Raw genomic sequence first — 13,289 nt, forward strand, 5'->3', positions numbered from 1 at the left:
AATAACATTCTGAATGTAAAACACTGACAACATTAATTTTAATTATTGAAATGCTGTCCAACACAAGAAAAATATAATGAACTTACCTCAGTTTGTATGGAAGATTATGTCTAATATTATTTTTTTAAATAAGGAGCAAACTGCTTAGATTTCTTAAATCAATTGTAAGACTTAGAACCACAAGAGGGAGTCTTGAGTGAAAAACCACAGACTCACATGCTTTGTTCCTTAAATTAGTGAAACAACGATAGTAAAGAGACAAACATAAGATGGAAGTGTGGACAGAAGATAGAATATTGAATCAGTTGTTTAATATGTTTCATGAATGCACTAAAAATCTTACACATTGTCAATTTTCAGCCAACAACATTTGTTAACTAGGCTTAGAAGCTCCCCTTAACATGTAATGTATTAATAGCAATGACAATAAGAATAAAAGCTACATGTTATTAAACTTTTAATATATGACAGACACTATACATAGGGTATAGCTCACTATACAGAGAACGATTGCATTACATAATAAATGTATAATTTTCTTGATAATTCGTTAAGGTAGGCTTCTGTGGAATTTTTTTCTTTGTTGTTTGGTTGGTTTTTCATTCTTTTGCTTTTTGTTGTAGTTGCTGCTTCATCTTACAGTTTGGAAAATTGAAGTTTAGAGAGGTGAAGACAATTTTCCAAGGTCACTCAACTAATAAGTGGCAGCTCCATACCCAGACCTATCTGATTCTAAAGTGGGGCCGTCAAATGTAACAAATACAGATATAGGAAAAACAGTTATTTTGGATTTCAGATAAACAACAATTTTTTTTTTTAAGATTTTATTGGGGAATTGGAGGAGGGAGCAGCGTTGAGGAATCAGGGAAGGGGAACAGACAAGTTGCTGTCATTTTGTTCTTCAGTCTAGTAACAACAAATAATTTTTTAGCATATGTATGTGCCATATAATATTTGGGATATATACTGGGGGTGCCAAAAAATGTATACATATGCTTGTATTCATCTTTTGTTATTGGTATATATTATTACAATTTTTTTTTTAAATTGGGGAATTAGGGGAAGAGAACAGTGTTGAGGAATTGGGGAGGGGGACCAGCCAAGTTGTTCTTCAATCTTTGTTGTAGAGGGTGCCAGTCACCATCTTGCTGCCCATCAGTAGCTCATGGCCTCTAAGCTCAAGGTGCTGTATTACAATCTTAGTTGCAGGTGGGCATAGTCACTATCCCATGCGGGAGTTGAACCAGCAGCCTTGCTGTTAAGAGTGCATGCTCTATCCACCGAGCCATCTGTGCAGCTGCTCAGCTCAAGGTGCTGAGTTCAGTCTTAGTTGCAGGTGGGCATAACCCACAATCAAACAGGCAGTCTTGTTGTTAAGAGCACGTGCTCTTACCAGCTGAGTGATCCTGTCACCTGTTGGCAGCTCAGCGGCAGGTCAGCTTGGGTGCAGTGTCACTGGCCCATATGGGAATCAAACCAGTGGCCCTGTTGCTCAGAGCTTGTGCTCTTAAGCTAAGTCTTAACCAACTGAGCCACTCGGCCAGCCCAAGTATTACAATTTTAATACAGTTTTCTTCTTTCTTAAAATGTGTATACATTATTTTGGCACCCTCTGTATATATTAAACATTATTTGTTGTTTACCTGAAATTATTATTTACTTGGGCATTCCATGTTTTGACTGGCAGCCCTACTCTAAAGCTTATCCAGCACCTTAACTGTGTGTTATTCTGACTCTCAAGAACTTGAAATTCTATCCTGGGATGAAGAAGGGGACTATCATTTTTTCTGGACAAGTGAAGGTCGATAATAACCGTCAAGTTGCCTCTTCAGTATTATCTAATAGTTCACTGATTCTCAAGTTCTACTGGGTGTAAATATCATCTAAGGCTCTTATTGGAAATACATGTTTTCCACGAGAATCTTTGGCTAGGCCTACAAGCGTATATTTTTAACAAGCACTCCAGATGTTTCTGATGTAGGCAGTCCTTGGCCTGTTCTCTGAGAAATAGTGAAATAGCTGCCCTACTCAAGAAAAATGTAATAACATTAGAAAATGTGCAAGAAAAAGTAAAAATTATTTTAGTAGGCAATATGGGCTTCCCTATGAAGTCCGACTAAAGTTATTAGGAATGCAGCCTGGAAAAATATAAGCTGAGGAAAGATCCAATTGAACTTCATGTTGTCCCGATACCCAGAGGTCAATGCTATATTTTTTTAAATGGGATAAGTAATTAAACCCAATGCACATTTGATAGTCTACTACTGTTCTTCTGGACACTAGCCATGAGAATTAAGAACAAGTCCTTGAACATGCTATATACATCAAATTTTAATATTCCCTTTCTCTACTGCTAAGTTACTCATTTCCATGCAAAGTCTACCATAACTATTCAGGCTGACCATTCAGGGCAGAGAGGATTCAATCATTCTGAACTTCTTCCAGATTTTGAAAGTCCTTAATGATCTTTAGAAACTTCATGCAGATTAAGAACTTAAAATGAGAACCAATTTCAGTAAATCAGTGCAACTAAATGTTTTTCTACTAAATGCTTAAAAGGAACTCAAATCCCAAGAAATCTCAGAAAGATATAATTAAATTACTTTGAGATTTCACCTCTCCACATTTTTTTCAATGTTGATTGTAGGCATTTTAGTATTCACATTCTTAACCATTACAATACACTTCCTCACTTTAAATATATAGAGTGATTTTAAAAATCTTGTTATTTCAGTAATTTGACAACATGGAAGGCCAGAACTGGGAGAGAGGTGTTAAACATTGGGGGAGAGGAGAGAACAAAAACTAAAGACATTTTAATGGTAGAATCCGTTGCTTGCCTAATTTAATCTTCACAGAAGTACTATATGATAGATATAATTACCTCATTTTATAGATGGGGAAACTGAGGTTCAGAGAATTAAAGTTACTTTCACAATATTATATAGCTAATAAGTAGGAGACTCATAACTTGAACCTTGTGTATTTGAACTATAAAGACTGAACTCTTTCCACTAATAATAATATTTTCATTAATTTTTCAAAAGCAAGATGGAAGAATAATTTTGCACAGGAATTGATATAGAACCAGTATATAGAGAACTAAAGTAGCTTGCTCACAAAGCTATCTTCAAGGTGTTAAGGAAAATGAATAGATTTTAGGAGAGAGGACCAAAATAAGCTCATAGGGTATTCAGTAGATTTTATCCATGTGTCTAGAACAGCTTTGTTCCAAACGATACTCATAGATGGTTTAAGCATGATAAAGTTAAGGATTGCAAGATCAAAGTAGAGAAATAAGAATACCCTAGTGCAAACACACAGTTTGTAGTAATGATATTGAAAATGTTTAAATTTCCCTTTAGTATTTAGATACATTATTAAGGACCGTCTACATTCATATGTTTTCACAATTAATCCTTACAACCATCTAAGGTGGTTATAAGTATCAACAATGTTTACAGATGTAAGGGGAATCAAAAAGCCTGATTTTGAATCTCCCATTTACTAAGCGTCATGACTAGGGCAAAGGAGCCTACTTATTTGAACCTCATCTGAAAAACAAGGATTATAAAAAATGGTTCCAATTTTCAGAACAGAGTTTGGTAATGTGTATCAAAATATAAAAGATGAATATTCATTTAAAGAACAATTCACTCCAAGAAATTTCCCAAAGCAGTTAAGCATTACAACAGCAAAAAAAAAAAAGGATATTTGTGTGAAAATTTACTAACCCAAGGTACATAATCATACCAATTTTGAAAATAATCTCCTATCCTTTAAAAAATAGGGACTGTCTAATAGAAAATACCATAATAATTTATTCAAGTTGAGTTGGAGGGGTGCAAGGTCACAATGAGAAAGCCATCTGTCACATTGGGACTCAACAGTAATTTAGGGATGAGGGATAAAGCACAAAAGAAATGAAGAAGTAGCAAGATGAGAAGCTGGAACCCAAGTTTAAGAATGACCATGGAATTTATATCAAAATGAATGCATAAAATAAAATGTAAAGTTGTTTGCCTTGCTATGATACAATTTCCTTCATCTCTTCAAATCTTCAGTGCCTTACACAAATGATCCATTATTGTGTGTAGATTTTTGGAAGGTATTCAGGAAGACTTGAGTTCTTAGCTGAGTAGAAGAGGAATAACATGAGCAAAAAGAAGAAATGATCATTAAAGTCAGTGGAAGCAAGAACACAACTCACCAGTTATGATAAAAATAAGTACTTTCTATGAGAAACCTTTGGAGGGGCACTGAATTTCCTATAATTTATGGAATAGAAAATGAATCAATTATAAATAGGTCTTAAGATGGAAGTTGAGACCTGTTGACCTTTGAATTAGAGATTATACATAAAGGTGATGACATTATGTGTTAAAACAAACAAACAAACAAACAAAAATCACAAAAATTTCAAATTTCCATTTACCAGAGCAAATATCTGACTCTCAAATATTAAAATTATTAGAGACAAATTCACTTAATATGTTGAAAGAAATTAAAGGGATGTATGCAATTATAAGCAACGTAGAAAGACTCAAACAAAAATACCAAGAAATTTTGAAAAACATATTCTAGGAATTTGAAAAAATATAATGGTAAGATAAAATAACTTATGAATGACTAATGAACTACAGACCTGGAAGTTGTGCCTGAAGAAATTATTTATAAGACAAAGAAGAAATGAAGATATAAAATTATAAGAGGTTAGGAGTCAAGAGTGATAAAATAACAAGGTCTAACATACATGTAATTAAAGATCCAGAAAGAAATAAAAGCAAGAATGAAGAAACAGCCATATATGAACAATAATTGAAGATTTTCCAGAATTTCCAGAAAGGCATCTACTCATAGACACAGAAAGCCCAGTGAAGCTAAGGTAATGAAAAATAAAAATAAATTTACACCTAAAAAAGTAGAGTAAAACTGAAAAAAGAAAAGGGGAAGATCTTAAAACAATGGCAATCACATTGATGACTGACTTCTTAATAGCAACAACGGAAGCCAAAAGATTCTCACTAAAGCAATTCTAAACAAGCCTTTCAAGTACAGAAAAAATGACCCCAGACAGAATATTAGAATGCAAAGAAAAAAGAGTCTAAAGATATTGGTAAATATCTTTAGATATTGGTAAACATGCAGGTAAATCATAAAAAAATAGTAATAAAGCTTAATTTATGGATAAGAAAGCAGGATAGAAAAAAATACTTTGGAAGATGATGATAGAACCTAATAATTGGGTTTTGCCTGTTAACAAACATACATGAAACTTATGAAAATCGATTGTATGTTTAGCTATTAAGATGGCATCACCCAATTTAAAAGGATTAATATCACATGGACCTCACTGGTTAACCTTAGTGCAATTTAGGAATCTCCGACCACATATCCCCCCCCCAAAAAAATTTTTTTTAAATCTATACATTTGGAAAATTTAAAAACATACTTATAATCAAGAGAAATTAAAATACTTTAAATGAAAATAAGAATTTTATATATCAAATCAGTAAAAATATTCACAAAAGAAAGTTTACTACCTTAAACACTTCAGCCACACACAAAAAGAAAACTACACAAGATGCTTTGTTTTCACTTACATAAATTTCAAAAACAGGTAAAACTAAACATGTATATATTAACAGGTTTGCCCAAGTCTGTAAAGAAAAGTAAGGGAATTATTAATACAAAACTCAGACTAGTGTGTCATTCCCTCTGTCAACGAAGGAAAGGGATGCATTTGAGGAGGGGTTTACATGGACTTCCAGTTCCTAGTAATTCTCTATTTCTTAAACCAAATGGTGGATTCATGGATATTTATTATTCTTCTTTAAAGTAGACACATATTTTTACATATAGTATGTAGTATTTTACAACAAATTTTATAAACAGAAATAACTCTACAGCAGAAAATCATGGATAAAATTTGAAACAAGTACATAAAACACTATTCTATGTACAGTACATTCACATTCTCCCTTCCTCCTCTTCTCTCGCCCTGCCCATGCCTCCCCCACCCCATCTCTGTCTGTCTCTCTTCCTTTCATTCTCTCTCTCTCTCTCTCTCTCTCTCTCTCTCTCTCTCTCTCTCTCACACACACACACACACACACACACACACACACACACATCCAGGGTACATTTCTAGCACATTACAGTGAATGTCTATTTCCAGTGGAGCCAAGAGTTAGGGACACAGAGAAAAAACAAAATGTAATACGCCAAGAACAGCGGAAGCAAGAACCACTAATGATATTGTGTCATAAAGTGAGGAATACGTTTAATTGAACCCTCAGTCCTTGTGATTCAGGGAAACATAAGGAAACAGAAAATTCAAAAGAAATTAGATAGGAATAAGAATTTAAGAAATCTCCTTCTCAATGAACCCTTGCTTAGCCACCCTATTTAAATTATAATTCAAATCCTCCATCAACCACTGTCCTCTATTCACCTTGTTCTGTTTTTCATCTTCTTGTTTTTTTTGCTAGCTTGCCTGGCACATTGTAGACAATAAATAGTACCTACCATGAAATAAGCACTCAATAAAATTATTTTGAGAGAATGAAAAATACCTTAACCTTTTTGGTTATAAAGTAGAGTAGGGTTAGTAAAAGAATGATGTTGGACCAGGACTTACATTTTTAAAAATATATATGGGGAATACTAATTCTTGTTTAAACACTCATGAAAATGATCTTCTAGAGAGGGAGAAGTTGAAGAAGTATGTGTTAGAGATCAGCAAAGGAGTGAGGTGGCTGAGAAGTCAGAGTTAGTTGGGACCTCACTCACACGGAAAATAATTTGTCTTCAAATAGAATAGGGAAACTTCTTTGATGTAAGAGAAGAAAAAGTGTAGATACACATGGGTATATATATTTAACTGGTACGAGGGTGAAGGGAAGAAACAAACTGCCAATTCTGTTCTGAAAACATAAATTTTACATGGTGAATCTCAGATTTGATGCTTAATTGTGGCCTTTGAGTAAATTTTGTAAACTGCTACAGAAAAAAAGAAAAAAAAACCCTCAAAAAACAAAATAACATTTTTCTTTAAGCTGTTTTTCCAATGAGAGAGAAATAGAGAATTATTCTCCAGATTTGAGGGAAGAATAGCACATGGGCTAATTCATCTACCCAGCACTGAGAATTTTTCCCTGGGGAACCCAAACCTAATTATATTGATGCCAACCTAAAGTTGGTCTGGAATTCATTCTTGCCATGGTAGCGATGATGTGTCACACACAGAAGCAGCAATAACATGTTTACAAATTGTGTACTTCAAATAGCTCAGGCTCAAGAAATTGGATTTCTTCACTTACCACCCAACAAGACAAAACTCATAACGAATGTTAGAAAATCTATTTTCATCTTTAATGATATATTTAAATGAGTTTTGGGATATGAAGATTTTATCATCATAACGATCTTTCCATGATAATCATTTCAATTTTTTTGACGGAATTTAGATTTTTAGCTGGCTAAAATCCAAGTCATGTCCTTGTTAGGAATTTCAAACATAATCATTCCGTTTCAAAAAAATAAAAAATAAAAAAAAGTACACGACCCACTTTGTAGAAACTTCTGAATTTCTCTTAGAAAAGATGTTACTGAAAGGAGCCATTTATAAGACATTTATAAGACAGGTAGTTAGTTTCTCATGAATGTGACTCCACAGCTAAGGAATTAGGGAGCCCCACCCCAACCTGGAAAACAGATATGGAAGAGCCCTAAGGAGACAGGGTAGGAGGAAGGCTAAAGGAGAGATGTCTACAAAAGTCTACCCCCAGGGAAAGAGATAGTTCAAAGTACAAATGCATCAATCCAAAACCAAAAAAAAAAGTCTAAAATTACTGTTTTTATGTTTTGCCCTTCCAGAGGTGTTAAAACACAACTCAGCAATAATCTGAAAATCTGTGTGCTGGTTGGTTTGGAGGATGAGTATGGAACAAAGTCGGAAGCTTTAAAATAAGCACAAAATATTCAGAAATTACCACTCTGCATAGGAAAAAACTTTATAAATTATTGCATTAAAATTGAAGGAAGAATGCAGTAATTATATGTTTTTCTTAGGTCCTTATGTACTCTGCTATTTATAAAAAGTTTTCCCTCAACTTTTTATGAATAAACTAATTTTTGAGAAACAGAGTAGTAGAAGAAAAAAATTATTTTTTGTTTTAAACATTTTTATTCTTCCTGGGAACAAAATACAATATGCTCTTACATTTTTGCTGTACCTTGTCAGTAAGAACTAGTAGGACTCAAAAGATCTTGCTTCCTGATGTTTTGAGTTGCTTAATATCAACCAAATGGCATATTCAAGCAAATTACATATTCAAGCAATTGCACATTAAGCAAATCATCTTTTTGAGTTGCTTAATATTAATGAAATTATATGTTAATTTTACCATGCTCATTTACTTGAGTAGATTCATAACTGACATCTGTTTTGATTTGCTTATAGTTTTGAAAAACCATAAATGTGACAGACTGACTATACAAACAATGGCCAAATACATATTAAAATAGAACTCTGATGCACAACCTTCAGTAACCAGCCCGGGAAACCAACCTATTATCTACTGTAACCAGCCCAACCAACCCTGTCAGTCTTGTAGAAGTCAGATTGCTATCTATAGCTACTAGTCAGGAAGCCAAACAATAACCCCTTTACCAATTGGCCCCAAATGACCAGGACTTGATTAAGAGCTGATTTAATCTCCCTAATTTTTGTCTCCACTTCCAACTTAGGACCAACCAAAGAAAGCCAAATATACATCCCTAATCAATTACATAGGATGCCAGCTTCTAGTTCACCTGCTTTCAGCTTTCCAACGCCAATAGTCTCCAATCAGGGCACATCTAAAACCTTCCCTTTTCTCACTCTAAAGCTTTCTCACTCTCGTGACTGCTTTTGAGTTTCTGCCAAGATATAAATGACAGTAGCCAACTCTCTTGCTTGGAGTAAATAGCCTTTGCGTGTTCTCATCTGGTTGTTCATTTATTTCCACATGTTCTATTATTTCCACTCCAGTTCTTACAGTGCCTGCTCTTTCTTGAATAGGGCCTTTATACCTCAATCTATCTGTGTGGAAGTCTCTCTCTCCCTCCCCTCCATGCCTAATTAACTATGCTCACACTTCAGCTCTTAGTTCCACGGTGCCTTCTACAGGGTACCAACTAGGTCAAATCAATATAAGTCGGTCAGATTTCTTCTAGTTCCAAACATTTCTCCTTTGAAGATGTTAAAATTGTTTGAATCAAACTAATATCCATCTCCTCTACTTTATTTTAAGGTTCCCCAGGGCAGAAAATGTGCATTTTGATCACCAATGTATTCTGAGATCCTAGCGTGCACATAGTTGGTGCTCAATAAATATCTACTGACTTGGCACATGAAACAGTGATCCCTACACTACTAGTTTGTAAAAGAAATATACCACTTAATAATAGGGACTAGGAATGATTGACCTCAGGAGACTCTAATTTTCTGAACTACTCACCTTTTAGGAAAGGCCATGAGTTTAAGTCCTCTACATACTGACCCTTCGGAAAATTTCCCCTCTATCTCCCCTTTATCCCTATTGAGTATCTTCACCTTTTCTTAGGTATCAGACAAAATGTTTCTTTTCAGACTAGTATAAATGGTAGTTCCTCAAACAGTTTTAATGCCTCAAGCCTGATTGGAGTCCTCTGTGGCTCCCTTACCTTGTCCATACTTCTGTACATTGTGCTATAATTATGTACATTCCATTCAGACCCTGAACTCCTCAAAACAAAAGGCTATATTCTATTTATTATCACAAAAAGGAAGCACCACATGGTTGAATAAATATTGAGCCACAACAATCAATTAGTTTTATTGTGTGCTAACCAGGTTAGAACAGATCACAGTTATTCTACTTATCCTCACAACAACCCTGTGAATTAAATTGTATCATCTTTCTTTTGTTGGTGAGAAAGATAAGTCTGAGATAGGTGAAGTGTCTTGTTGACGGTCACACATCAAATGAACAGCAAAGGTGATCTTTGAATCCAGACACGTCCTAATCCAAATTCTGTAACCTGAACTCCATATTATATTAAATATAAACTCTATATTCAATTCAGTTATCTAAAGTCCTAGTCTTGTCTAATTTCCTCTTTGCCATATAATATAGTTCTCATTTATCCCTGAAATTCACTTTTCATTGTCTATAGATGCCGTTTGACGAGCACACAAATATTCATGAACTAAAATATTAACCTTATGTCATCCTCCATTTTGACATTAAAATGTTGCTTAAAATATAATTATTTTAAAAGTTGCATCTTTTTAAAAAAAATAAAATGTCATTCCTTAAAATTTTAATTCCTAAAATGTATTTATGTTTAAAATATATACACTAAACACTGCATTTTAATTCTTACTTTCTATATTCTTCTGTATTTTTTTTATTTAGAAAGTAGAACTTGATACTCAGTAAATTATTCTCAGATTTATTTGCCTTACTTCTATATATAAATGGATTTCTAGATAGTTCTATAATAAGTTAAGGCCTTTGAGGTGATTTAGCATCACAGAACATCAAATTTTATTGTTGACATTAATGTGATGAAATAAAAAGCAGCAATGTTTGAACTGTTCTCAATGTGTTATTTTCAAAATGTAAAATACTCATTAAATGTAACCTAGAGTTTATAAATTGATTTATGTCAACACATGTACCACTTACTGTTCCATTCTTTTTATTAAACACATCATCAGATTAAAATGACAGTTAGAATTCTGTATTCTTTCATATTAAATGGAAATATAAAGCTGTTGCCTGTATTTAAGAAGGTAATAGCAGGCATTTTGCATCTTTTCTAAGCTCACTATATCAGCTGGAGCTCAACTAGTATTTTCCACTAAAAATAGATCTCAGAATGAAAAGGGAAAAAGCAAGGAAGAGAGAACAGTTCTTTCCTCTTATAGAAAAATTACATAAATTACATTTCTTGGGCAACCTTGTCCTAAGTAAAGTGAGAAACAGCTAGATTTTATATCCTTCCCCTTAAATCTTGAAGTATCTAAAGTACACTTTAACTTTCCCCCTATTACTCGCTTTTTTAGCATAGGGGAATTTATTTTTATGTATTTTCATTTAGGTAGTTTTATAACATCTGGTAAAGGCTATAAAGAAATAGTTTATATAATCCTCAAAGGAAAATAGACTGAGAATAAACTAGGGCTATATTCACCAACCAAAGATAGGAATGCCAGACAAAATCACCTTGGAGACATTTTCCCTTTTTCTTCTGTTTTCCCCTATTTCATTTTTCCCCCATGATTAGAATTAAAATTGAAGACCAAGCATCTGCATCTGTGCAATATATAGCATTGGCACACACTGTATGCTGTCCCAAAGTCAAGAATAATGAGGTGTTATTTTGTTTTCTGCTTAATACTACCCTTAAGTAAACTGCCATGATAATGACTGGGCCACTCTGCCCAATGTTCATGTTTCAACATTTTCATTGTTGGGAGGAACAAAATAGAAAAACATTGGAGGATGGAGGCATGCAAGGAAGGTGTTGTAAGAAAATTTCTCAAATCCCAACTGGCAACATGTTAATCAAAATAGAGTGTTTTACTTGACCCAAGCAGTCTTTGTGATTTTAAAACAGAAAATCTCACATTCCTAATTCCATTGAATGTAGTATGTCAATCATTTATAAGACACATCCTTATTTCAGAATTGTTAAAATGAGAAAAATAAATTTTAGAAATGATGAAATATGATAAATATCTGGATTTCTGGATTCTTTCAGCAAATTGAAATATTTGACCACACTAGGGCTGTGAATCCACATGGCACAATAGTTTCTGTCAAGCACTGACTGCTCCATTTGGTTTCCTTTCCTCGTTTCCCTCTTGTCTTCCCTTCCTTCCTTTTCTTCCTTTTTCTGTCATTAATTCCACACATATTAATTTAGTGTTTACTATAAGCAATCCTAGGATTGAAGGAGACATTAGTTCATGACACAGGCAACATTCTGACCTTCAAAGAGTTGACCTCTTCCCTAGGAAAAATAGACTATAAATGAGTAAATCAATAATGTGATCATTTCAAAAATGGAAAATGCTATGAAGCAAATAAAACCAGGACATTGAATAGATAGTGATTTGGAAGGTGTATGTATGTATTATTCTTTTTTAATTAGTTTCAGGTGTACAGAATAATGCTCACAAAGTGATAAGTTCCTTCCCCAATTTACTACCCCTTTGACATCGTATGTAGCTGTTACCATTCCATTGACTGCACTCCACATCTTGTGACCATATATATAATAAATTATAGTTGACATTCATGTATTATTTTTGATGATGTGATAGGACCTTGAATAGGGGACCTTTGACCAAAGTCTTTAGTGATGAGAAGGAGCCAGTCCTGTAAAGATTTTCCCTTTCCTTTCTGGACCACCTATTGGATTGTCAGAAAAGTCATGACATATTTTTTCTGCTTTTCATTGCAAAAATGTGTCATGGCTTTTCCGACAACCCAATATTTGTATTTTTGTTGTTTTGGTCTCCATTGGAAGACCCTTCTTTTGCACTGACTTGTTAATATCCCCAGGGCTTTCCCTTGATTGTCTTCTCATTTTCATTCTTTTTTTTTTTTTTAGGATTTTATCAAAGATCTAACTGTGACTTAAACTTTGAGAATTCCAGATTTTTAAAATCCTGAATCCAATCCTCTGTCCTGAGCTCTAGAACCATGTTTCTAATTGCATAGAAACAACCATCTCCACCTGGGGAGTTCACAAGAACCACATACTTCAAAGAGTCTCAAATTAACTTAATTATTTATCTCATCCTTAAGTTTCTTTTTTTTTCTGAATTATAGTAATAATTATATTGTATGAACTATTTTATTTTTATTTACACTTTTGTTGTTCTCACTATGTGCCTGAAACTATTCCAAATGCTTTACAAATACTGTATGAGATCGCATACTTATTGAAACAAGGGCCTATGTTTTTAAATCTCCTTACCTCTTGCTGTTCAATAAATGTTGGGTGAAAAAAAAGAAATAATAAATCAGTAAATTAATAAATGAATACAATAAATGCAACTAAAAAGTTAATAAGGAGTGTAACATTGGGTTAAATAAAATATATTATCAAATTTCATCTCTTTCTTCTTTTTTTTAACATGGCTAGTAGAAAATTTTTATTAGATATGTGACACATTATATTTCTTATGGATGGTGCTATTCTAATAATGTGTTCATGTGTTTACTTATACACAGTTCACATTTCTTTTA

The sequence above is a fragment of the Hipposideros armiger genome, unplaced genomic scaffold (assembly GCF_001890085.2).
Source record: "Hipposideros armiger isolate ML-2016 unplaced genomic scaffold, ASM189008v1 scaffold_318, whole genome shotgun sequence".
NCBI lineage: Eukaryota > Metazoa > Chordata > Mammalia > Chiroptera > Hipposideridae > Hipposideros > Hipposideros armiger.